The 20,293-nt window shown below is 44.9% G+C and overlaps 1 protein-coding gene across 1 annotated transcript in view; it reads right to left on the bottom strand.

Annotated features, from left to right (window-relative positions):
• The window catches only part of smad4b (SMAD family member 4b), a 104,787-nt gene extending 86,676 nt beyond the window's left edge, over nucleotides 1-18,111 (bottom strand). Inside the window, exon 1 of the mRNA XM_080208208.1 lies at nucleotides 17,938-18,111. The gene's annotated coding sequence lies outside the window, so the exon portion shown is untranslated. The remainder of the gene's footprint in view (nucleotides 1-17,937) is intronic.
• Between the last annotated feature and the right edge of the window lie 2,182 nt (nucleotides 18,112-20,293).

Below are 20,293 nucleotides of genomic sequence, written 5' to 3'. Positions count from 1 at the left end.
AGAATGACAGGTCTGGCCCAAAAGTTAAAATTCTAAATTAGGGCAAGACCAATTTTATTGTATTTGACAGGAAATTTCAAAAGTTGCTCAGGGGAGTCTGTTGGCAGGCAAAGAGACGGCTGATAAGTGGGAGGCTTTCAAAAGTGTGTTAACCAGGGTTCAGGTTAAGTACATTCCTTTTAGAGTGAAGGGGAAGGCTGGTAGAAGTAGGGGAATCTGGATGACTCGGGATATTGAGGCCCTTGTCAAAGAGGCATATAATATGCACAGGCAGCTCGGATCAAGTGGATTCCTTGAAGAGTACAGACGGTGTCGGAATGAGGGGAGAAATCAGGAGTGCAAAAGGGGAACACAAGATTGCTGTGGCAAATAAGGCAAAGGAAAATCCAAAGAGCTTCTACAAATACAAAAAAGGGCAGAAGAGCAACTGGGGAGAGAACAGGGCCTCTTAAGGACCAACAAGGTCATCTACGCATGGAGCCATAAGAGATGGGTGAGACCCTAAATGAATATTTCTCATCAGCATTTGAGAAAGGCATGGATGTTAGGGAACTTTGAGAAATAAATATTGATGTCTTGAAGTGTGTACATATTTCGGAGGAGGTGGTGCTGGAATTCTTGAAGTGCATCAAGGTAAATAAGTCCCCGAGGCCTGATGAAGCGTATCCCAGGGAGACTAGGGAGGAAGTTACAAGTCCCTTAACAGACATATTTGAATCATCAATTGCCACAGGTGAGGTGCCTAAAGCTTGGAAGGTGGCAAATGTTGTGCCTTTGTTTAAGGAGAACTGCAGGGAAAAGCCTGGGAACTACAAGCCGGTGAGCCAAACGTCTGTAGTGGTTACGTTGTTAGAAGGTATTCTGACAGGCAGGATCTACAGGCATTTAGAGAGGCAAGGACTGATTAGGGACAGTCAGCATGGCTTTGTGAGGGGAAAATTATATCTCACGAATTTGATTGAGTTTTTTGAAGGGCTAACCAAGAAGGTAGATGAGGGCAATGCAGTCAGCATTACCTACGTGGACTTTAGCAAGGTACTGCATTGTAGATTGTTGCACAATGTTAAATGTCATGGGATCCAGAGTGAGGTAACCAATTGGATACAAAATTGGCTTGATGACAAAAGACAGAGGGTGGTTGTCAAGGGTTGTTTTTCAAACTGGAGGCCTATAACCAGTGGTGTGTCTCAGGAATTGTTGCTGGGTTCAAAGTTATTTGTCATTTATATTAATGATTTGGATGAGAATTTAGGAGGCATGATTAGTATGTTTGCAAATGACACGAAGATTGGTGGCATAGCGAACAGTGAAGAAGGTTATCTAGGATTGCTCCGGGAACTTAGTCAATTGAGCCAGTGGGCTGATGAATGGCAGATGGAGTTTAGTTTAGATAAATGCAAAATGATGCATTTTGATTTGATTTGAAGTATTGTTTCTTGCGCACTATACAGTCAAAGTACCGTTCATAGAGAAGGAAAGGAGAAAGTACAGAATGTAGTGTTAGTCATAGTTAGGGTGTAGAGAAAGATCAACTTAATGCAAGGTAAGTCCATTCAAAAGTCTGAGCAGCAGGGAAGAAGCTGTTCTCGAGTGAGTTGGTACACGACCTCAGACTTTTGTATCTTTTTCCCAATGGAAAAGAGAATGTCTGGGGTGTGTGGGGTCATTAATTATGCTAGCTGCTTTACCAAGGCTGTGGGAGTACAGACAGAGTCAACGGATGGGAGGCTGGTTTGCATGATGGATTGGGCTTCATTCACGAGCTTTTGTTGTTCTTTGCAGTCTTGGGCACAGCAGGAGCCATACCAAGCTGTGATACAACCAGAAAGAATGCTTTCTATGGTGCATCTGTAAAAGTTGGTGAGAGTCGTAGCTGACATGCCAAATTTTCTCAGTCTTCTGAGAAAGTAGAGGCGTTGGTGGGCTTTCTTAACTATAGTGTCGGCATGGGGGGACTAGGACAGGTTACTGGTGATCTGGACACGTAAAAACTTGACCCTCAACCCTTTCTACTTTTGTCCCTGTTGATGTAGCCAGGGACATGTTCTCCTTTACATTTCCTGAAGTCGATGACAATGTCCTCCATTTTGTTGACACTGAGGGAAGGATTATTGTTGCCGCACCAATTCACCAGATTCTCAATTTCATTCTTGTACTCTCTCATCATTGTTTGAGGTCCACTATGGTGGTGTCGTCAGCAAACTTGGTGGTAGATTGAACCAAGACAGGTCTTACTCAGTTAATGATAGGGCGCTGGGGGGAGTTATAGAACAAAGAGATCTGGGGGTACAGATTCATAGCTCCTTAAAAGTGGAGTCACAGATGGACAGGGGGGTGAAAAAGGCCTTCAACATTTTTGGTTTCATTGGTCAGAACATTGAATACAGGAGTTGAAACCCATCTTGTTGACGTTGTACATGACATTGGTAAGGCCACACTTGGACTACTATATTCAGTTTTGGTCACCCTATAATAGAAAGGATATTATCAAACAAGAAAGAGTGCAGAAAAGATTTACTAGGATGCTACCTGGACTTGATGGTTGAATTACGAGGAAGCTGGATAGGCTGGGACTTTTTCCCCTGAAGCATACGGGACTTAGGGGTGAACTTATAGAGGGCTATAAAATAATGAGGGGCATAGAATAGATAGAGAGTCAACATCTTTTCCCAAAGGAAGGGGAGTCTAAAACTAGAGGGCATAGGTTTAAGGTGAGAGGGGAGAGATACAAAAGAGTCCAGAGGGTATTTTGTTCCCCCCCACACAGAGGGTGGTGAGTGTCTGGAATGAGCTGCAAGAGGCAGTAGCAGAGGCAGGTACAATTTTGTCTTTTAGAACATAAGGACATAAGAAACTGGAGCAGGAGTAGGCCATCTGGCCCTTCGAGCCTGCCCCGCCATTCAATAAGATCATGGCTGATCTGTCGTGGCTCAGTTCCACATTCCCGCCCTCTCCCCATAACCCTTAATCACCTCTCTTATCAAAAACCCATCAACCCGCTTCTTAAAAATATTTAGCAAGGTAGCCTCCACCACTTCAACGGGCAGAGAATTCCAGAGATTCACCACCCTTTGAGTGAAGAAGTTCTTCCTCAACTCTGTTCTAAACTGCCCCCCCTTTATCTTGAGGCTGTGCCCCCTAGTCCTACTGTCCTTTCTGAGCGGGAAGAGTCTCTCCACCTCTATCCTATCCATCCCATTCATCATCTTATACGTCTCAATGAGATCTCCTCTCATTCTTCTAAACTCTAACGAGTACAAGCCTAGTTTATTCAGCCTCTCCTCATAGCTCAACCCCCTCAACTCCGGTATCAGCCTAGTAAACCTCCTCTGCACTCCCTCCAAGGCCAAAATATCCTTGCGTAAGTACAGCGCACAAAACTGCACACAGTACTCCAGCTGCGGCCTCACCAATGCCCTATACAGCCGCAGCAAGACCTCCCTACTTTTATATTCAATCCCCCTCGCTATGAAGGCCAGCATCCCATTAGCCTTCCTGACCACCTGCTGCACCTGCAAGCTGGGTTTTCACGACTCATGCACAAGGACCCCGAGGTCCCTCTGCACCATCGCCTGCTGCAGTTTTTCTCCACGTAAGTAATAATCCTTCCTACCATTATTCCTACCAAAGTGGACCACCTCGCACTTGCCAACATTAAATTCCATTTGCCAGTTCCTGGCCCATTCGCCCAGCCTATCTAGATCCTTCTGCAGACTCTCCACACCCTCCGCACAATTCGCCTTTCCACCAATCTTGGTGTCATCAACAAATTTCGACACCGTACACTCAGTTCCCTCCTCCAGATCATCTATATAAATGGTAAATAGCTGAGGCCCCAGCACCGACCCCTGAGGCACTCCACTAGTCACCAACCGCCAATCCGAATAGCACCCATTGACCCCCACTCTCTGCCTCCTATTTGACAACCAGTCCTCTATCCACGCTAACACCCTACACCCAACTCCATGTCCCCTGACCTTCTGCAATAACCTCTTGTGAGGTACCTTGTCAAACGCCTTCTGAAAATCAAGAAAGACCACATCCACCGGCTCTCCTCTATCCACCACCCTAGACACATCCTCATAGAACTCAAGTAAATTTGTCAGACACGACTTCCCCTTAACGAAACCGTGCTGCGTCTGCTCTATCAAGCAATTCCCTTCAAGATGCCTCGCTATTTCCTCCTTGATGACGGATTCTAACATTTTACCTACAACAGACGTTAAACTAACCGGCCTATAATTCCCCGCCTTTTGCCTGGCACCCTTCTTAAACAACGGCGTAACATTAGCCGCTTTCCAATCTTCCGGCACTTCCCCGGAATTCAGCGACGTCTGGAAAATAACCACCAAGGCATCCACTATCACCTCCGCCATTTCTTTCAGAACCCTCGGATGCATTCCATCCGGTCCTGGGGACTTGTCCACAATCAGCCCCTCCAGTCTGTCGAGCACCGCCTCTCTAGTAACAGTAATGTCATCAAGACCCTCCAGTCCTACCACCTTTCCATCGCTAACACCCGGCAAATTATTCACATCCTCCTCCGTGATGACCGAAACAAAAAAGTTATTCAAGACCTCAGCCATTTCCCCATCCCCTACCACTAAGTCCCCCTTCTCATCCTCTAAGGGTCCAACGTTCACCCTAGCCAGCCTCTCCCTTTTTATATACTTATAAAAACTCTTGCTATCCTTTTTTATATTAAGTGCTAGCCCAGCTTCATAGTTTATCCTACCCTTCTTTATCAATTTCTTTGTCAATCTTTGTTGACATTTAAACCTCTCCCAGTCCTCTTCTCGCCCACTACTCTTAGCTACTCTAAACACCTCCGCTTTTAACTTAACACTTTCCTTCACCTCCTTCGTTATCCACGGCTGATTACCTCTCCTCCTATGGTCCTTTTTGACCATCGGAATAAATTTCCGCTGAGCGCCAAGAAAGATCTCCTTAAAAATCCTCCACTGCTCCCCAGCAGACCTACCTTCCAACGCGCTCCCCCAGTCCACATTCGCCAATTCCTCTCTCATCCTACTGTACTCCCCTCTGTTCAAACAAAGGACGCGTGTCCGGGAACCCACTTTGTCGTCCTCCATCTGCACCAGAAACTCCACCATACAATGATCACTCTCCCCAAGAGGATCCTTTACCGCAACGTCCCTGATTCTACCCGCCTCATTACATAACACCAGATCCAAGACAGCTCGCTCCCTCGTCGGCTCCAACACACATTGTTCAAGGAAACTATCCCGGCAGCATTCCAAGAACTCCTCCTCGAGCCCACCGCGTCCAACATGGGTCGACCAATCAATATGCAGATTGAAATCCCCCATAATTACGGCCGTCCCATTCCTGCACGCCGCACTTATTTGCGCGTTAACAGCCCACCCCACCTCCAGATCATTATTCGGGGGCCTATAGACGACACCCACCAGCGTCTTCTTCCCTTTGCTGTTCCTAATCTCCACCCACAACGATTCCACTTTCTGCTCTTTGGCTCCAATATCATCCCTTGCTACCACCCTGATGCTATCCTTAATCAGCAGAGCTACGCCCCCCCCTTTTCCCTCCCGCCTATCCTTCCTAAACACTTGATACCCCTGGACATTCAGCTCCCAGTCCCTGTCACCTTGCAGCCACGTCTCTGTAATGGCCACCAGATCGTATCCATTTGTGTCGATCTGCGCCACCAGCTCATCCACTTTATTCCGAATGCTTCGTGCATTCAGAGAAAGTGCCTTCATCCCAGCCTTCCCCTGGACCCTATTCATACTCACGCCCCCTACTCCCTTTATTATTGGGACACCCTCGGCCTCCACCCTTACCTGTACCCCCTCCTTAACTTTAGGCCTCGTAATGTCACCTACCCTCGCACCCTCCCCCCCCAATTAGTTTAAAGCCCTGTCTACAGTCCTCTTTACACGATTTGCCAGGACTCTGGTCCCAGCACGGTTCAGACCCACCCCATCCCGCCCGAACAGGTCCCACCTACCCCAATACTGATGCCAATGCCCCATAAATTCAAACCCATTCCTCCCAGCATTTAGACAGTTACATGGGTAAGGTGGGTATAGAGGGATATGGACCAAATGCAGGCAACTGGGACTAACTTAACTGTAAAAACTGGGCAGCATGGACAAGTTGGGCTGAAGGATCTGTTTCCATGCTGTAAACCTTTGTGATTCTACGTATTTAAAGGTACAAACTACAGCTAAAAACATCCTCCATATTGTGCTGTCCAAAGTTTTGATTTGATTTATTGTCACATGTATTAGTTTACAGTGTATTGTTTCTTGCATGCTATGCAGATAAAGCATACCATTCGTAGAGAAGGAAATGATAGAGTGCAGAATGTAGTGTTACAGTCATAGCTAGGGTGTAGAGAAGGATCAATTTAGTGCAAGGTAGTTCCATTCAAAAGTCTGACGGCAGCAGGGAAGAAGCTGTCCTCAAGTCAGTTGGTATGTGACCTCGAACTTTTGTACTTTTTTTTAACCAACAGAAGAAGGTGGAAGAGAGAATGTCTGGAGTGTGTGAGGTCCTTAATTATGCTGGCTGCTTTTCCAAGGCAGTGGGGAGTGTAGACAGAGTCAACAGATGGAGGGCTAGTTCGCGAGATGGGCTGGGCTGTATTCACGATCCTTTGTAGTTTCTTGTGGTCTGGGGCAGAGCAGGAGCCATACCAAACAGTGATACAACCAGAAAGAATACTTTCTATGGTGCATCTGTAAAAGTTGGTGAGAGTCGTAGCTAACATGCCAAATTTAACCATGAATCTTCATGGGGGGGTAGTTATAGGACTGATGTCAGGGGTAGGTTCTTTACCCAGAGGGTGGTGAGGGACTGGAATGCCCTGCCAGCTGCAGTTGTAAATGCGTCTAGTTTGGGGGCATTTAAGAGATCTGTGGATAGGTTTATGGATGATATGGGATTGGTTTAGATTAGTGGGTTAGTGTTGTTTTCTTTAAAAGCTGGTCGGCGCAACATCGTGGGCCGAAGGGCCTGTTCTGCGCTGTAATGTTCTATGTTAACATTGGAATCCAAACAGACTGCCATCAAATTACCCTAATCCATGATTCCATTCCGTCTCCACTTACTCCCTCAGGCTCAACTTAAAGTGCATCATCTCAGCATAATGCAGCATACTAGGTGTTGCCTGGGGGAGTTAAACAACAAACCTGTCTACTTCCATATCTAGAACAAAGCCACACGTCATTCTATTCCTACTGCAGCCTTAATCCTTTTTTTTTGTCATCTCTGGACAACTTAATTGTTCTCCTTACAGCATAAGGACATAAGAAATAGGAGCAGGAGTAGGCCATCTAGCCCTTTGAGCCCACCCCGCCATTCAATAAGATCCTGGCTGATCTTAAGTGGATCAGTTCCACTTTCCCGCTCTCTCCCCATAACCCTTAATTCCCCTGTCTATCAAAAACCTATCTACCCGTGACTTAAATATATTTAGCGAGGTAGCCTCCACCACTTCAACGGGCAGAGAATTCCAGAGATTCACCACCCTTTGAGTGAAGAAGTTCCTCCTCAACTCCAATCTAAACTGCCCCCCCTTATCTTGAGGCTGTCCTCTAGTCCTGCTATCCTTTCTAAGCAGGAAGAATCTCTCTACCTCTACCCTATCCATTCCCTTCATTATCTTATATATCTCTATAAGATCCCCCCTTCAGCGTTCTGAACTCCAACGAGTACAGACACAGTCTATTTAGTCTCTCTTCATAGGCCAACCCCTCATCTCCAGTGTCAGCCTAGTGAACCTCCTCTGCACTCCCTCCAAAGCCAAAATATCCTTGCGCGAGTGCGGCGACCAAAACTGCACACAGTACTCCAGCTGTGGCCTCACCAGTACCCTGTACAGTTGCAGCAAGACCTCCCTACTTTTATATTCTATCCCCCTCGTTATAAAGGCCAACATTCCATTCGCCTTCTTGATCACCTGCTGCACCTGCAGACTGGGTTTTTGCGGCTCGTGCACAAGGACCCCCAGGTCCCTCTGCACCGTAGCATGCTGCAGCGTTTCGCCTTTTAAATAATAATCCCTCCTACTATTATTTCTGCCAAAGTGGATAACCTCACACTTGCTAACATTATACTCCATCTGCCAGGTCCTCGCCCACTCGCTCAGCCTATCCAGTCTCTCTGCAGACCTTCTACACCCTCCGCGCAATTTGCTTTTCCACTCATCTTCGCGTCATCAGCAAATTTTGTCACCCTACACTCAGCCCCCTCCTCCAGATCATCTATATAAATGGTAAGAAGTTGAGGCCCCAGCACCAATCCCTGCGGCACTCCACTAGTCACCAACCGCCAACCAGAATAGCACCCATTGATACCAACTCTCTGCTTCCTATTAGACAGCCAATCCTCTATCCACGCAAACACCTTACCCCCAACTCCGTGCACCCTAACCTTCTGTAGCAACCTTTTATGAGGCAGCTTATCAAATGCCTTTTGGAAATCTAAAAACACCACATCCACTGGTTCCCCTCTGTCTACCGCACTCGTCACATCCTCATAGAAATCCAATAAATTCGTCAAACACAGCTTTCACGGCATCCTAAATTCAATCCTGCATAAACTACAACATGACCAAAGAACAAACCACCGACTCTTCAATTATATCTTGGATTAACTGCCAGTCCTTCCCCATCATCAGCTTTAGCCAATCCTGCAAAATTTGGCTTCAGGTTCCAACCATGCAGACTCTTGCGCTGAAAGCTGACAGCAGTAGCACAGAATAACAGCTTTGAGGTAAGATCAAAAAATGTGCCTGTCCAGAAATTACTTAAGATAAAAGGTACAGACTCAGAAATCTCAATAAACTTCAAAGACATGGACCCAAGTTCAGAAAAACGATCACCAACATTAAATGTTAATTTCGTTTTTCTCCTTCGCTGCTACCTGGTCTGCCGAACATTTCTAGTTTTAATTCAGTTTTCCAACATCTGCAGCATTTTGCTCTTGTTCACAGACTTGGACACTGCCATTGATTAATTTCGAAATAAAGAAGCAGCCGCCAAAGAAATCCATAGCAAAGTGTGTGACAGTACAGAAGATTACTTTTAAAAATTTGTGAGACTTCTTCCAATGTACTTTTACATTGGAAGAAGTCTCACAAATTTTGCATCAGCACACCTGGAATGCAATGGATTGCCTTGTCCTGGGCGAACCATCTGCTTGATCATGGTTTCACCCCTGAAGTCTCTCAACACCAGGTTTAAGTCTAATAGGTTTATATGGTAGTAAATGCCACTAGCCTTCGGGACGCTGTTCCTTCGACAGGTGAGTGGGAAGTTCTGATCACAAACAGGACATATAGAGGCACACACGGTTTACAGAATACCGATTAGAACACAAGTCTTTACAACTAATCAAGTCTTAAAGGTGCAGACAATGTGCAGATATCTTTAAGACTTGATTAGTGATTAGCTGTAAAGACTCTCATTCTAATCAGTATTCTGTAAACTGTGTGTGCCTTTATATGCCCTCTCTGTGATCAGAACTCCCCACTCATCTGATGAAGGATCAGAGTTCCGAAGGCGAGTAGCATTTACTACCAAATAAACTTATTGGACTTTAATCTGGTGTTATGAGGCTTCTTACTGTGTTTACCCAGTCCAACGCCAGCATCTCCATATCACTTTTACATTAGAACCCAGAAACAAACTAGAAGCAGACATAAGTAATTCAGTCCTTCAAGCCTGTTCCGTCAATCAATGCAATCTCATATCCGCCTCAACTCCACTTTCCTGCCCTTTCTCCAAAACCCTTCAAATCATTGCTAATTAAAAATCTGTTGATCTACTCCTTAAATTTACTCAACGTCCTGGCTCCAACACACTCTGGGGTAGTGAATTCCACAGATTTGAGACCCTTTGAGAAGTAATTTTGCCTTATCTTGGTTTTAAATCTGCTACCTTTTATCCTAAAACTATGAACTCCTGTTCTAGACAGCCCTACAAGAGGAGGCATCTACTTTGTCATTACCTTTTATTATTTTTATACACCTCAACTCAGGTCTCCTCTCATTCTTCTAAACCCTAAAGAGTATAGGCCTAAACTGCTCATTCTCTCCAACACTGGAATCAACCTAGTGAACCTCCTCTGAACTGCCTCCAATGCCACTATATCCTTCCTCAATTAAGGGAGCCAAAATTGTACACAGTACTCCATGTGTGGTCCCGCCTTGTACAGTTGAGGGATAATTATGAGGAGTCGGGATCAGCTCAGTTGGCTGGATGGTTAGTTAGTGATGCAAAGTGATGCCATTCAATTCTAATACTGGCTGAGGTTATTCAAGAACAAAGACCAAAGAAAATTACAGCACAGGAACAGGCGCTTCGGCTCTCCAAGCCTGCACCGACCATGCTGCCTGACTTAACTAAAACCCCCTATGCTTCCAGGGACCATATCCCTCTATTCCCATCTCATTCATGTACTTGTCAAGACACCCCTTAAAGTAACTACCGTATCCACTTCCACTACCTCCCCCAGCAATGAGTTCCAGACACCCACCACTCTCTGTGCAAAAAATCTGCCTCGTACATCTCTTTTAAAACTTGCCCCTCGCACCTTAAACCTATGCCCCCTAGTAATTTACTGTTCCACCCTGGGAAAAAGTTTCTGACTATCTATTCTGTCCATGTCCCCCATAATCTTGTAGACTTCTATCAGGTCTCCCCTCAACTTCCGTCACTCCAGTGAGAACAAACCAAGTTTCCCCAACCTCTCCTCGTAGCTAATGCCCTCCATGCCAGGCAACATCCTGGTAAATCATTTCTGTATCCTAAGAACATAAGAAATAGGAGCAGGAGTAGGCCATCTAGCCCTTCGAGCCTGCCCCGCCATTCAATAAGATCATGGCTGATCTGAAGTGGATCAGTTCCACTTTCCTGCTTTCTCCCCATAACCCTTAATTCCCTTGTCTGTCAAAAACCTATCTACCCATGACTTAAATATACTTAGCGAGGTAGCCTCCACCACATCAACGGGCAGAGAATTCCAGAGATTCACCACCCTTTGAGTGAAGAAGTTCCTCCTCAACTCCAATCTAAACTGTCCCCCCTCACCTTATCTTGAGGCTGTGCCCTCTAGTCCTGCTATCCTTTCTAAGCAGGAAGAATCTCTCTACCTCTACCCTATCCAGCCCTTTCATTATCTTATACGTCTCTATAAGATCCCCCCCTTCAGCCTTCTAAACTCCAACAAGTGCAGCCCAGTCTATTTAGTCTCTCTTCATAGTCCAAGCCCGTCATCTCCGGTATCAGCCTAGTGAACCTCCTCTGCACTCCCTCCAAGGCCAAAATATCCTTGCGCAAGTGCGGCGACCAAAACTGCACACTGTACTCCAGCTGTGGCCTCACCAGTACCCTGTACAGTTGCAGCAAGACCTCCCTGCTTTTATATTCTATCCCCCTCGCTATAAAGGCCAGCATCCCATTCGCCTTCTTGATCACCTGCTGCACCTGCAGACTGAGTTTTTGCAACTCATGCACAAGGACCCCCAGGTCCCTCTGCATCGTAGCATGCTGCAGCTTTTCGCCCTTTAAATAGTAATCCCTCCTACTATTATTCCTGCCAAAGTGGATAACCTCACACTTGCTAACATTGTACTCCATCTGCCAGGTCCTCGCCCACTCGCTCAGCCTATCCAGATCCCTCTGCAGACTTTCCACACCCTCTGCGCAATTTGCTTTTCCACTCATCTTCACGTCATCAGCAAATTTCGTCACCCTACACTCAGCCCCCTCCTCCAGACCATCTATACAAATGGTAAATAGTTGAGGCCCCAGCACCGATCCCTGCAGCACTCCACCAGTCACCAACCGCCAATCAGAATAGCACCCATTGATACCAACTCTCTGCTTCCTATTAGACAACCAATCCTCTATCCACGCTAACACCTTACATAAACCTGCGCAAAGATATTTTGGCCTTGGAGGGAGTGCAGAGGAGGTTTACTAGGCTGATACCGGAGTTGAGGGGGTTGAGCTATGAGGAGAGGCTGAATAAACTGGGCTTGTACTTGTTAGAGTTTAGAAGAATGAGGGGAGATCTCATTGAGACGTATAAGATGATGAATGGGATGGATAGGATAGAGGTGGAGAGACTCTTCCCGCTCAAAAAAGACAGTAGGACTAGGGGGCACAGCCTCAAGATAAAAGGGGGGCAGTTTAGAACGGAGTTGAGGAGGAAGTTCTTCACTCAAAGGGTGGTGAATCTCTGGAATTCTCTGCCCGTTGAAGTGGTGGAGGCTGCCTCGCTAAATATTTTTAAGACGCGGGTTGATGGGTTTTTGATAGGAGAGGGGATTAAGGGTTATGGGGAGAAAGCGGGAAAGTGGAACTGAGCAGCGACAGATCAGCCATGATCTTATTGAATGGCGGGGCAGGCTCGAAGGGCTAGATGGCCTACTCCTGCTCCTATTTCTTATGTTCTTATGTTAAACACGACATCCCTTTAACAAATCCGTGCTGCGTTTGCTCTATCAAACCCTTCCTTTCTAGGTGCCTCGCTATTTCTTCTTTGATGACGGATTCAAGCATTTTTCCAACTACAGACGTTAAACTAACCATCCTATAATTCCCTGCCTTTTGTCTGCTACCTTTTTCAAACAGCAGCGTAACATTAGTCGTTTTCCAATCTTCCGGCACTTCCCCGGAATCCAGTGAATTTTGGTAAATTCACTGGATTCCCGGGAAGTATCCTCTGGTAGCCTCTCCAAAGCCTCCACATCCTTCTGATAGTGTGGCGACCAGAATTGAACACTATATTCCAAGTGCAGCCTCGCTAAGATTCTATAAAGCGGCAACATGACTTACCAATTTTTAAACTTGATATCCCGGCCAATGAAGGCAAGCATGCCATATACCTTCTTGACTATCTTCTCCACCTGCATTGCCACTTTCAGTGATCTGTGTACCTGTATACCCAGATCCCTTTGCCTATCAATATTCCGAAGGGTTCTGCCATTTACTCTATTAGACCTTCCAAAATGCATTACCTCACACTTGTCCAATTAAACTCCATCTGCCATCTCTCTGCCCAAGTCTCCAACTGATCTACATCCTGCTGTATCCTCTGATGGTCCTCATCACTATCCGCAAATCCACCAACCTTTGTGTCATCTGCAAACTTACTAATCAATCCAGTTACATTTTCCTCCTATATATATACACATTACAAACTGCAAAGATCCCAATACTGAATGCTGAGGAACACCACTTGTCACAGCCCTCCATTCACTGCTACCCTCTGTCTTCTATGACCGAGCCAGTTTTGTATCCACCTTGCCAGCTCACATCTGATCCCATGCGACTTCACCTTCTGCACCAGTCTGCAATGAGGGACCTTGACTAAGGCCTTACTGAAGTCCACGTAGACAACATCCACTGCCCCACCCTCATCAATCATCTTCGGCACTTCCTCGAAAAACTTGAGACACGACCTCGCCTTCACAAAACCATGTTGCCTCTCACGAATACGTCCACTTACTTCCAAGTGGGAATAAATCCTGTCTCGAAGAATCTTCTCCAATAATTTCCCTACCACTGATGTAAGGCTCACCGGCCTGTAATTATCTGCATTATTCCTGCTACCCTTCTTAAACAAAGGAACAACATTGATTATTCTCCAATCCTCTGGGACCTTCCCTGTGGTCAGTGAGGATACAAAGATTTCTCTCAAGGCCCCAGCAATTTCCTCCCTTGCCTCTCTCAGTATTCTGGGGTATATCCCATCAGGCCCTGGAGACTTATCTACCTTGATGTTTCTCAAGAACCCCAATACTTCCTCTTTTTTGATCTCAACATGACTCAAACTATCTACATATCCTTTCCCAGATTCATCATCCGCCAAGTCCTTTTCTGTGGTGAATACTGACACAAAGTACTCATTTAATACCTCGCCCATTTCCTTTGGCTCCACACACAGATTCCCTCCCCTGTCCTTGAATGGGCCAACCCTCTCGCTCTTTATAAATTAAGGATTTTCCTTAATCTTGCTGACCAATGCTTTTTCATGACCCCTTTTAGCCCTTCTTACTCTTCGCTTAAGTTTTTTTCTACTTTCCTTGTATTCCACACTCGCTTCGTGTGTTCCCAGCTTAAGAACATGAGAAATAGGAGCAGGAGTAGGCCATCTAGCCCTTCGAGCCTGCCCCGCCATTCAACAAGATCATGGCTCATCTGAAGTGGATCAGTTCCACTTTCCCGCTTTCTCCCCATAACCCTTAATTCCCTTGTCTATCAGAAACCTATCTACCCATGACTTAAATATATTCAGCGAACATGGGGAGATTGTGTAAACACAGTCACCCGAGGATGGAATTGAATCCCTGGAGCTGTGACATTTCAGTGGTAACCACTGCGCCACACTGTATGCAAAATCATGAGGGGTATAACTGTTCCCACTTGTGAAAGGATTCAGAACAAGAGGGCGAGATTTAAACTAATTAGTAAATGAAACAAAAAAAAAAGTGATGAACAGAAACCTCTTTACGCAGCTAATGATTGGGGTTTGGAATGCACTGCCTGAGTGTGTGAAGACAGGTTCAACTGATGTATCTAGAAGGGAATTAGACTGTCATCTGAAAAGGGAGAATATGCAGGGTTACATGGCGAAGTCAGTGGAATAGTACACACTTGCCTAACACTGAGCAACCTCACCAGGATGCTTTTCCTCATCTTAATATTTGATATACAAACATCATTAGTAATTATAAAACAAAATAACATTCATTCTGCTTTCCATTATTGAACACATTTAAGTCATTCCTCTGATTTGACAAATGCTTCCTTTTTCTCTTTGAAAAGACTCACAATATCTCTCGTTATCCAAGATTCCCAAAACTTGCCATATGTATCCTTCATCCTTACAGGAACGTGCTGGTCCTAAATCCCTATCAACTTACACTTGAAAGCCTCCCACATGCCAGATGTTGATTTGCCCTCAAAAATCTGCTCCCAATCTACATTCTCCAGTTCCTGCCTAATATTGTTGTGATTAGCCTTCCCCAATTTAGCACCTTAACTTGAGGACTACATTTATCTTTATCCATCGGTACCTTAAAACTTACTGAATTGTGGTCACTGTTCCCGAACTGCTCCCCTACTGAAACACCAACTACCTGGCTGGGCTCAATCCCCAATGCCAGGTCCAGTATGGCCCTTCCCTAGTTGGACTATCTACATACTATTTCAGGAAGCCCTCCTGGATGCTCCTTACAAACTCTGCCCCATCCATGCTCCTAGCACTATGTGAGTCCCAGTCAATATTGGAGGAATTAAAATCTCCCACCACCACAACCCTGTTACTTTACACCTTGCCAAATCTGCCTATACATTTGTCCCTCAATCTCCCACTGGCAGTTGAGTGGCCTAAAGTAAACCCCCAACGTTGTGACTACACTTTTCCTATTCCGAGCTCTACCCATATTGCCTCACTCTGTGAGCCCTCCGAGGTGTCCTGCTGGAGTACAGCACTGATATTCTCCTTAACCAATAGTGCAGCCCCCCACCATCACGCCTGAAACATCTACATCCTGGAATGTTAAGCTGCCAATCCTATCCTTCCCTTAACCAAGTCTCTGTAATGACAATTACATCATAGTTTCTAGTACTAATCCAAATTCATTTGCCTTACCCGCTACACTTCTCACATTGAAACAAATGCACTTCAGTCCACCAGAACCCCTCTGATTTGCAATCTCACCCTGCCTGTTTCTCCGAGTCTTACTAACCCTACTCTCATTCCCCTTCAGCTAATTCACCTTTGCTTTGGGTCCCACCCTCCCGCCAAACTAGTTTAAATCCCCCCCCATGTGACACTAGCAAACCTCCCGGCAGAATATTTGTGCCCCTCCAGTTTAGATGCAACCTGTCCTCCTTGTACAGGTCCCATCTGCCCTGGAAGAGACCCCATGGTCCAGATATCTGAAATCCTCCCTCCTACACCATGAAGGCCTGCCTTCCCAACCTTGACCCTTACCTATAAATGTCTAAATTCCATTTGCTTTCCTTATCGCCTACCATACCTGCATACTAGTTTTCTGCGAGTCATGCACAAGGATACCCAGACCCCTTTGCATCAAAGCACCAGGAAGATGCTCTGCACTTAGATAAGTTGCCTTTCCAATTTTCCAACCAAAACGTGGGCAACCTCACATTTATCCACATTAAACTCCATCTGCCACATTTTGATCCACCTGCCTAACCTATCTATACCATTTGTAAATTTCTTGTTTTCTCATTGCAACTTACTATCTCATTTTCACAAAGACAATCAAAACAGGGTTGAGTGGTATCTCACAAAGGTATCTCACTTGGATCCTAATTGTTGATAACTGGACTTGATGACTTACATTAAATCTGAAGAAGTCATACCTGACTCGCAATATTAACTTTGTTTCTCTTTCCACAGATGTTGCCAGACTTGCTGAACATTTCAGCACTTGGTTTTGAGTTCAGGTTTCGAGCATGGTATTTTGCTTTCATCAAATTTCTAAACAGCTCATAATATCAGTATGCAGTAAGATCAAGGGAACAGAATACACAGAAAAATACCTGTAGCAGAGGAATTTAGACGGTGAAACAAATCTGGGAAGCAGAATTGGGATTTTCGATTGGCTTATCACTTTTGATAGCATAAAGTTGCTTCAAAAGTGAGAATTCTAGGATAGAGAAACAGAATACAAATCTAGAAAACTTTCTGAGACCGTTAAATTTTGGTTAACCTGTACAGAAATGTGGAGAGAAAAGTAAATAGGCTAACTCAAATTAGAGAAACTTAAGGTTTACAACGTTGTTTAAAGTTTATGTATTGGTGTCACAAATAGGCTTATATTAACACTGCAATGAAGTTACTGTGAAAATCTTCTAGTTGCCACACTCAGGCACCTGTACAGGTACACTAAGGGAGAATTTAGTATGGCCAATGCATCTAACCAGCGTGTCTTTTGAACTGTGGGAGGAAACTGCAGAGCCTAGAGGAAATCCACGCAATGTAGAAAGACAGTAAAGTTGGCAGTTAGTGTGGTTCAGGACATGGGCTGGGGTCAGGGGGCACAAGTGCCTTGGATGTTTCAGCAGATACATGTCTGTGTTTCCAAATTCTAACCGAAATGCTGGTTTTATTATACTATTTGAAACATTTAGCAGAATACTTTAAATTGAGACAGATGCAAAAATCAGAAGATGCACTTTAAAAAAAAGCTATTTGACAAAAAACTAAAATATGGAGTATCTTGCACACAAGGCACTTGCTTTTTTTAAAAATGTATTTGCATACAAACGAATTCACATCATGAATGAGATCAACGTTTGCATCGAAGAGGTCACACAACATTTAAATACTGTCAACCTTTTATAGGTGCAGAGATTATTTTGAGATAAACGTAAAGATCACTCAACAGTGTCCACGCAAAACAACAAAAACAAACCAGGCCAATTATTTAATCAAAACAGACTTACGACAACTCGTAGCAAAGCTTTAACTCTACAGTGAAACCTCTGCTACTTCCCAGAGGCACCGCGGTGTGAATAGGAGTTAAACACCCCGAGCGAGGGAGAACTGACAGAAAATCAAGCGCAGGATTTCAAACTACTTGTCTTTTTGACGGGTGTGTTTGGGGAAGGCAGGAAACACTCCCCCCTCCCCGTTCTCATGTTGACGGCGCCGCGACTTAACGCCCCCCCCCCCTCCTCCTCCTCCTCGCCTTTCAAAAGCGGCCAAAACTCGCGATGAATAAATAAAACGTTTGTTTTCAGAATCACCAGAGCAGCGGGTATTCAGCCAGTGGGCCCCGGGATGGGAGTTGAAGCTTTGAAGTTGTGTGACTCTCTGGGCCTAACCCGGGCCTTGAGACTCCCGCCTGCTCCTCCCCGGCGGCCCGGAGAAAGTTGCCGGGGCCCCGCATCGGCCTGCACTTACCGTCGCTTCTTTTTTAATCCCTCCACTCGACCTTTCCACACAGAGGAAAGGCACCAGCTATCCGATGGATCGCCTGGAATCTCCGATCCACCATCCGATGGTAGCCGCGGCCGGTTGTTTGTTTATTTTTTTTCCTGATTATTCCTCACCCTGGGCTTTTTTTTAAGGACACAACATGGCGGTTTCCGAGGCGCATGCGCCCTGTCAGGGAGGAGCGGTTCCGAGTGACCTCGGCAATCTCCGGTAGGCCGACCCGAAGCACAGAAAGGTAGTTTCAGTCTGCATGCTGCACAGGGCTCAACTGGGCTACAAGGCACATCGACAGCCACACATCAACAACATCACTCATTCTCTTGCAAATTTTGATTTGTTTTATTATTGTCAAATGTATTAGGATACAACGAAAAGTATTGTTCCTTGCGCTATACAGACAAAACACACCGTTCACAAAGTGCATAGTTTTCAAAGATAAATTTTAACGTTAAAGTTTTAGTTTAAAGTTTATTTATCACTGTCACAAGTAGGCTTACGTTAACACTGCAATGAAGTTACTGTGAAAATCCCCTAGTCGCCACACTCTTGCACCTGTTGGGGTAATATTAAGGCAAATTTAGCATAGCCAATGCCCCTAAACAGCACAGCTTTTGGACCGTGGGAGGAAATCCACTCAGGCGCAGGGAGAACGTGACCCAAGCTAGGAATCAAACCCTGGTTCCTGGCACTGTGAAGCAGCAGCGCTAACCACATGCCACCCCAGGGAAGAAAGAATGGAGAGGGTGCAGAATATCTTAGCAGCATGGGGCTAGCTGTCTCAATTTCACCCACCTCTCCCGTAAAAACAAATTACTGTGGATGCTGGAAATCTGAAACAAAGACGGAAAATGCTGGAAAATCTCAGCAGGTCTGAGCATCTGTCAGGATAGATGACCCATCTGAGGAAGAATCATTCAGACTGTTAGCTCTATTCTCTGTCACAGGTGCTGTCAGACCTACTGAGAGTTTTCACTTTTGTTCCACCCATCTCTCCTTAATTTTCAAACATTTCATTCTTTCCCAAATAGTTGACTCCCTTTTGAGATAATCCCTGCTCTCTGCATTTCAACCACTGGTCACAATCTTTGTAAATGAACTTTTTCTCCCACCACATCCCTGTTAATTCTTTGATGATTGTCATAATCATCTAGCCCCTGACCACTGGAAAGAATCCATTATTAATGACTTTAATGCAAAACTTGATACTATTGAATACCACTCATCCTTTGCTAATCTTCTCAGCCATACAGGAGAAAACTGCAATTTCATGATTCTCAGCATTACAGCAATCACTTCAATGCAACATCCTATTGCATTCACACTGCATTTGTCCTTGTATTATCTGTGACGTAACTGAGTTAGTAGCTTCCAAGCTGTTACTCCCACAAACGTGTAAAAAAAAATCATTGACATGTCACCTGAACCACTGCCACTCGAGTCCTAATCATCCCTCATCTTCCAAATTTCTCATAGATAGAATTAAATAGCTACAGAGCAGGAGGCCATTTAGCCCATCGAGTCTGCACTGACCACAATCAGAAGTCTCACAACACTAGACTAAAGTCCAACAGGTTTATTTGGTAACATAAGTTTTCGGAGTGTTGCTCCTTCTTCAGCTGAAGGAATGATGGTCCTAAAGCTTGTGCTACCAAATAAACCTGTTGGACTTTAACCTGGTGTTGAGAGACTTCTTACACTGCTTATCCCAGTCCAATGCCAGCATCTCCACATCCGTGGCTACCACCGACCACAATCCCACAGGCCCTATTCCATAACCCCACATATTTACCTTGCTACTCCCCGACACTAGTCAATTTAGTTTGGCCAATCAAACTAACCCGCACATCTTTGGACAAATCTGTCAAAGATAAATGCGTCAATTTCCATTACGTTGTCAAAGTTTTATTTATTGAATTTCTCAATAGAACAAATGTTTCATTTTTCAAAAAGTTATGAGAAAATAATCAATGATCCAGCATCTTGCTCATTATAAAAATATGTTGAACATTGGAGAGGTATTAAATGAGGGTGGTGCCCTTTTAACAAAAGTCAACAAACCAGGTAAATTATTAGTTTAACAATGTAAGGATAATGGAGTGAACCACAGCAAACTAGAGCATTTTACATGCAAATAACTTGTATTTCCAAAGCATCTTTGATGCAATGAAATGTCCCACTCAACTCAAAAAAGCATTATGAAGCAAAATGACATTGAGCCACAAAGTGCTATGTTAGATCAATGAAGCGTTTTCAACAAGTACCTTAAAAGACAGAAGTGGTTTGAGGGAATTTCAAAGTTTAATAGGCAAGCTTTTAAACAGCA

The sequence above is a fragment of the Carcharhinus amblyrhynchos genome, chromosome 1 (assembly GCF_965287045.1).
Source record: "Carcharhinus amblyrhynchos chromosome 1, sCarAmb.v2.hapA, whole genome shotgun sequence".
Taxonomy (NCBI): Eukaryota; Metazoa; Chordata; class Chondrichthyes; order Carcharhiniformes; family Carcharhinidae; genus Carcharhinus; species Carcharhinus amblyrhynchos.
The sequence above is the reverse complement of the archived record's forward strand: the minus strand, read 5'-3'. Positions and strand labels throughout refer to the sequence as shown.